Source organism: Marmota marmota, unplaced genomic scaffold (genome assembly GCF_001458135.2).
Source record: "Marmota marmota marmota unplaced genomic scaffold, marMar, whole genome shotgun sequence".
NCBI lineage: Eukaryota > Metazoa > Chordata > Mammalia > Rodentia > Sciuridae > Marmota > Marmota marmota.
This window is the reverse complement of record NW_025999977.1, coordinates 31295211-31301559: the sequence shown is the minus strand read 5'-3', so window position 1 is coordinate 31301559 and position 6349 is coordinate 31295211. Positions and strand designations below refer to the sequence as shown.

The following is a 6349-nucleotide window of genomic DNA, read 5'->3' as shown; positions in this document are numbered from 1 at the left end:
AGTCAGAGGAAGAGGGAAAGCTATAGGATAGACCATATATACCCACTGGGAAACCAATCCTCTGTACCCCCTAACTCAGAGAAGCGTTTTGAAGGACACATGGGCAACAGTCCTCACCAGTGTGACTGAGCATACTCTGAACTTGTCCAAGCTCAAACTTCCAGCTCACAAGGTGAGATTAGCATGTTTTACCAATTTTAACAAAAGCCTTGATGCACAGGGATAAATTTGATATGAGAAAAGAAATCTGGGATTTGGAAAAGGAACAGTGGGACTTGGGTATCCAAAGAAGAGGCCAAAATAGAGATAATTCTTTTTATCTCACTGATTCTTAGCAATGGGAAATTGGAAGTCTATATGAGGAGTGCACTCATGATTTATAGTTTGCTTTAGAAAAATCATGCTTAGCTTTAACCAAATAAGACATATATTCTCTTCCACAGTTGAATGAACACCAGGAAGAGGTTGAGGCATTTCTATTATTCCTTTCTATTGCAGGATCCTTACAGGTATTTGGCCTTGGGGTGCTGGGATGTGACTCTTGCAGGAAATAGTGCTTTGTCCAGAAGACAAAGGAGCAGTTGACAGCTTACAGGAGCAGTTGATGGCTTACAAGAAACCGCTGTACCAGGGCTTCTCCTGTCAGGGTGTGGTGCTTCTTGCACGTTTACACCCCTTCTGCCTGAATGCTCCTTCATTTCCTGTTACAAAGAAGTGCGACTTCCTCTATGGTAGTAGATGCTTCAGTAATAGAGTTGCCTCCATCAGAGAGGATTGTGACCCATTCCACAACCACAGATGCCACAGAGAAGTCCTCAGCAGAGGAGTGTGTCACTCTAGAGCCGTGGATAAGTCCCTCTCCCCTCAGGTTGAAGGACCTTCTTCCAGGTAAGAGTGGCTCACAGATGACACACAGACACCAAGCTGCCGAGGTGGCAATGTAATGGTGAGTACAGTCCTCTATACCCCCTAACAGGGAAGGCACTGATCACTTTGCCTTTTGTCCTTCAAACCAAGAACCAAAGTCTGCAAAAAGAGACAAGTATTAAAACCCAGAAGAGCCAATAATCCTCCCCAGAATTGGTGATCTCTTGTAGAAGGGTAATGGTTAAAAAGAAAAAGATAAACCACAGTAGCCTCAATATAAGTGTTGACCTTCATGTCTCTGGGTGCTTGTAACTGAGAAACAGAACTGTGATCCCCCAGGAATTATAGATTACAGGTAGTTTCCTTTCTGGTCTATTTATTTTTCTCTCTTTCTCTCTAGCTTTTCTGCCTCTTTTTCTCCACTGCCCTCTTTGTCCACGACTGATGATTAGTTCAGAGAGAGAGTAATGTGTAGGAACCCATATGTGATTTTTTTCCCCTACTTTCTTTCATGCTAATCCATTCCTCTCTCATACCTGACAGTGACCCACCAGCCAGGAAAGTAGAAGGCTCCCTTCCTGGGATGCTGCATGTGACTCTCATGTTTGCTAGAGGATCATCTGATGGATGTAACTTTATCGGCTACCCCAGAAAGGCTATAGCACCTTGACCTTTGCAGGCATTCAAGAAATATTCATTGAAATAGATTATAAATTAAACAGTTTTACAATGCTTTGCAGGAATAATGTAATGTTATTTGAGCAACTGTCAGTCAGTTCTATAATTCTAAGGCACCTGTAAAGAGATAGTTTCCAAAAGAAAAGAATGCTTATGTCACCTACACTTTGTGTTTCCATGCTGGGAAGTTCCTAGTACAGGAACAATCTGGCTCTTCCTGGTATCTGGGGCACAGAAGAATTGGGACACATGGGACACTGCTGTTTCTGCAGAGTATACATTCTGTTTGTCTCTTGGCCGTAGAGGTAACAGAGCAGGCCATCTCTGGCCCTAGTATGGAGTGGCAGTTGTCCAGGGTGGCCTGTGACCCAGTGAGCATGTCTTCCTAATTCAGGGGGATTGATGCACTTCCCAAGTTCACATTTTGTTCCAAGATCACATTCTCCAAACAGAATTATCACTGGGAACACTGGTATTTTGGTATTTCTAATCTGAATCCCATATCTATTTCTGAATTGGTTCTGAGATCAGGAAAGGGATAACATGATGTTAAATATTGACTCACACCTTTAATAATAAAGTTCCTTTCAGCTGAAGTTGAGGAAGGTCATGGGAATAATGCTGATTGGATTGAGCCTCTTTCTTGACAAAAATCACACAGGGATGGAACTCTTGCCCCTCTGCTCCCAACAACTCCCTAGCACAACAGTGTTTCCTAAAGATGGCAAACCTGGGCCACTGCTGCACAGTGGGCAATCAGATTAACCTGTCTGAGTCTGTGTCCTTGGGATACTTGTTTAACTGGAATATTTTCAGTTTAATGAATTCTTTGGTATTAATTCTCCTACTTTGTTGTTGTTAGCACAAAGAAAACAGATCAGGACAGGTACTAGTTGGTGAGTGTCTTAGGCCATTTGTGTTTCTGTAACAAAACATCTTGGGATAAAATTTATTGTTCAGAATAAATTTATTGCTCACAGGCTGGGAAGTCCAAGATGAAGGTGCCAGCAGCTTCTGTGTCTGGTAAGACCTTGGTCTCTGCTTCCAAGATAAAACCTTGAATGCTGTGTTCTCTGGAGGAGATGAGTGCTGGGTCCTCACATGGCAGAAGAATAGAAGATAAAAAACAGTCTCGTTATTTTCTCAAGACTTTTTATAAGGGAATTAATGCCTGAAGGCAGAGCCTTTATGATCTCTTAAAAACCCCAACTGTTAATACTAGTGGGATGAAGTTTCAATATGAATTTGGGAGGGAACACAAAAACACTCAAACCAAGACAGTGAGTATTCTATCAGTGAATTGTGATACTTTTTATGATTCACCTCTTTACATCAGGTGAAAAACACAGAATTTTCATAATATATTTTTCATTCAATAGATATTTATGCTATGTCAATTTATTCGAGGGCTACTCAAATAAGGAAAACCAGATGTAAACTCTGGCTTCTGCAACTTTTACCCAGTAAAAAGAGACTGGCCTGTAGTTTTCATTTGATATGCGTAGGTTACCAACACACAGGTAGAGTTTCAGTGACTCCAAAAGCTTTTGGAAGAGCAGTCACCATCATTCCCATCTCAGTAAATCCTCCTAGCATATTGGTGGGATATATGGCCAGGATCTACTATCCACTGATCCCCTACTTTGGGAACTCCAGGAATCCTTATGGTAGACATGCGGCCATGATGGATGGAATGATGTATCCACTGCAAACTGAGCATGCAGCTTTCTTGTCTAAAATAATATCATGTTTGAAAAGTTGTGGATTTTATGTTTTTTCTGATCACAGTGTCACTTCCAGTGCACTAGGAATAACTCACCAAAGGCTTAGCACACCTCTTGATGTTTTTGAGCTATATGTGCTTTACAAATACAATGATTACAACCTGAGGCTCTCATATTACTCACTGTTGTCTATTAAAATACAGTGGATAGCAGAATGTAAGATTTCAACATGTTTGTACTCTTTTTACCTGGTGTGGCAGTAGAAGCAAGGAAGGATTCACAATTTTAGTTTTGATATTCGGGGAAAAGTGAGGATTCAGCAAATAATGTCTCAGCCAAATTGACTTAATTGCTTTTTTTTTTCAGAGGATATTCACAGTGAAGAAATTAAATGTCTTATAAGAAAATCAATATTAACAAGATTTTTTTTTATTCAAAAGTGGGCTGGGGCCTTATATCCACAGCAATAGAAGAGTCTTATATGAATCTTAAAGATCCCAGATTGAGATCCTGGCATTTGCAGTCAGATTGGCATGAATTTGAATACCACCTCTCCTGTTTGCTTGGGACTAAGAAAAGCTGTTTCACCTCATCTGCAAAATGGAGATGATAATGTCTAGCTTGTAGTCTGTTATAGTTGTTCCTGAGGTGCAAATATATTAGTTTGTGAGCATAGTACCTGGCCTGACACATGTTCTCATGGAATGGGGCTAATTAAAGGTAGCCCAAACATACATCATGGGATCTACAATCCCCTAAGAATAGAGGCCCAATTTTCCCCATTAGCACAGAACAGACTCTGAAATCATCTGCCATGGGAAACTTAGGATAGAGAAACAAATGGGAGAGGTAGAGTAGAGAGGAAAAGAACAGGTAACATAGACATTCTCTGAGTTCCCTGGCTTAGCCTGAGAGGCCTTTTCCCATAACATTGGTATAAGAAACCCTGGCCAATTAGACCATCAGTACCCACAGAAGGGTCTGGGCTACATCACAGTTCTCATTTACAAGCTCACAGTCACCAATCCCCGCTTAAGATGTCAGTGTTGTTAAGTGGGTGTTCTGTGAAGAAACTCTCAAGCAAATGATGCTTTTAGGAGAAGCAAAAAGTTCTTTGAATAATCAGCCACTGTAATAAGGAGGTGAGGGGGTGTTGCTTGCAAAGTGACAATAAATACGAACTTTCCAAACCACTCATCTGTTTTGCATGTGTAAAATTGGCAATTGAGCATGTCATTTGGCACAAAATTGCATGACATTCAAGTTTTTATATGGATCATGAACATACATTAAAAAAAAAAAAACTAATTGCAACATGGGAAATCAGTGTTGGCTTTGGCCAGCAGACTGTAAATCATTCATTACAGGAGTAACGGCTGCTGAAAATGATGCTTCCTTTGCCTTTATTTTCCATTTACTAAGAAGCGATCCTCATCATGCATTTCTTTTCTCAGAGAAGCAGGATTCTGACCATATGAATTCTTTAAAGTTACAAAACTAGGTATGCCCTTGACTCACCTTGTTCTTTAGGACCCCAATTGGGTCATTGAAATCTGTGATTCAGTGTACTTTTTTCAGGTGAGAGCCTAGAGCTGAGAATGCAATCAAACACACAAAAATAAGTCAACCATGTGCCTCCTCTGGGCATCTGATTTGGCCTGTGAGTGCGGGCTCAAAAATAACTAGATGCTTAATTACATTTCTAAACTTAGTTCATGAATTTGCATGTGCAAGTAATCAGAGAAGTATTTGCTTAGAAATGTGTTCCATTTCCTGTTTTCTGTAAATCAAATTACTGAGCAGCAGATAGGATTCTGAAATATTTAAAAAAAAAACTGTATTCTAGAGCCCCACCACTTTAGCCAGGGGCATTGCAGAATCTTGTGACCCAACCAGGTTAGACATAATACCTCTTTCCGGAGAGGCTGTCACTGGCAATCCAGGACATGGGCCAAAGTAGGTCAAGTGACTTACAAATGCAAGTCTTCCTCATTCTTCACCCTAGTAGAATCAGGTCTTCTCAATATTGGGTTTTTGTGCTCTCATTTTGGTAACCATTGTTAGACTATTCAGTGGACACATAGGAAAGGCATTATGAAAGATGGGAGACAGACCCTTGTATGGTACTCCTGTCTTCAATTCATTCATTCATTCATTCATTCAGTTACTCATTCCATTCAAATGTTTTCAAGTGCATATTATAAATTATATTAAAAAGCAAAGATGAAAAAACAAAACCCCAGATTTTAAGAAGGTATCAGTTATACATCAGTTAACAAATAAATTAGAATTTTAAAAAATTAAAAAGAAGGTAACTGTCTAGAGGGAAACTTTCTACAGACAATGACAATACATTATAATAGGTGCTGCTAATATAGGTGGGGAGCTGAATTATTGATCTCAACTCCTCACTTCTGCAATTCTCCCTATGGCCTTGTAGTGATAGAATGTACTTCCGCTCTCTTGGTTCTAGAATTGGCCATGTAGTCTGCCTTGACCAATGAGATACAAGCAGAGGTTTGAAATGGGTTTGACAGGTTGGGTATCAGTCCTTGAACTTAAGCATCACCATGAGTGGAGCAAGGGCAGTTCCAATCAACATGCGGATGGATAGAGTGAGAAGTTAATGCTTGTTGTTTTATTTCACTGGAATTTCATGGCTATATATTTGAATAGCATGAGCTGACTGATACCCTGAGACTAGTGCAAGCCAATCTAAGAGGGCTTCCACACCCAGACTTAAAGATTCTGAAGAGCTTTCTGAGAAATGGTAATGACTGAGCTGAGACCGGGAGGATAAGTGATCCATGTGCACTTGTGTGTGCACGTGTGTGTATGGTGGGAGGTTTGGTGGTGAAGGCAAAAAGAAGGGCAGATAGAAGCAAGAGCAGTAAGAAAGCATCACTTATTCTCTGAGGTGCAAGTAGCACAGGTTGGCTGAAGCAGGCGGAAGAGCCAACCCCTTGCATAGTACCACCACCTTGAAGAGGAAGGAAGGCTGAATTCAGCAGCACATTTGAGGCTGCTCTCACTGGACACTGGACAGTGAGCCCTGCTATGGTGTCACTGAGGATTTCCTT

The 6349-nt window shown here is 40.7% G+C and overlaps 1 long non-coding RNA gene across 1 annotated transcript; it reads left to right on the top strand.

Moving 5' to 3' along the window:
* The first annotated feature begins 532 nt into the window (after positions 1-532).
* Positions 533-4462, top strand: LOC125617210. The gene is made up of 2 exons (XR_007348121.1): positions 533-888; positions 2526-4462. It is a non-coding gene; the product is annotated as an uncharacterized LOC125617210 (long non-coding RNA).
* The last annotated feature ends 1887 nt before the right edge of the window (positions 4463-6349 follow it).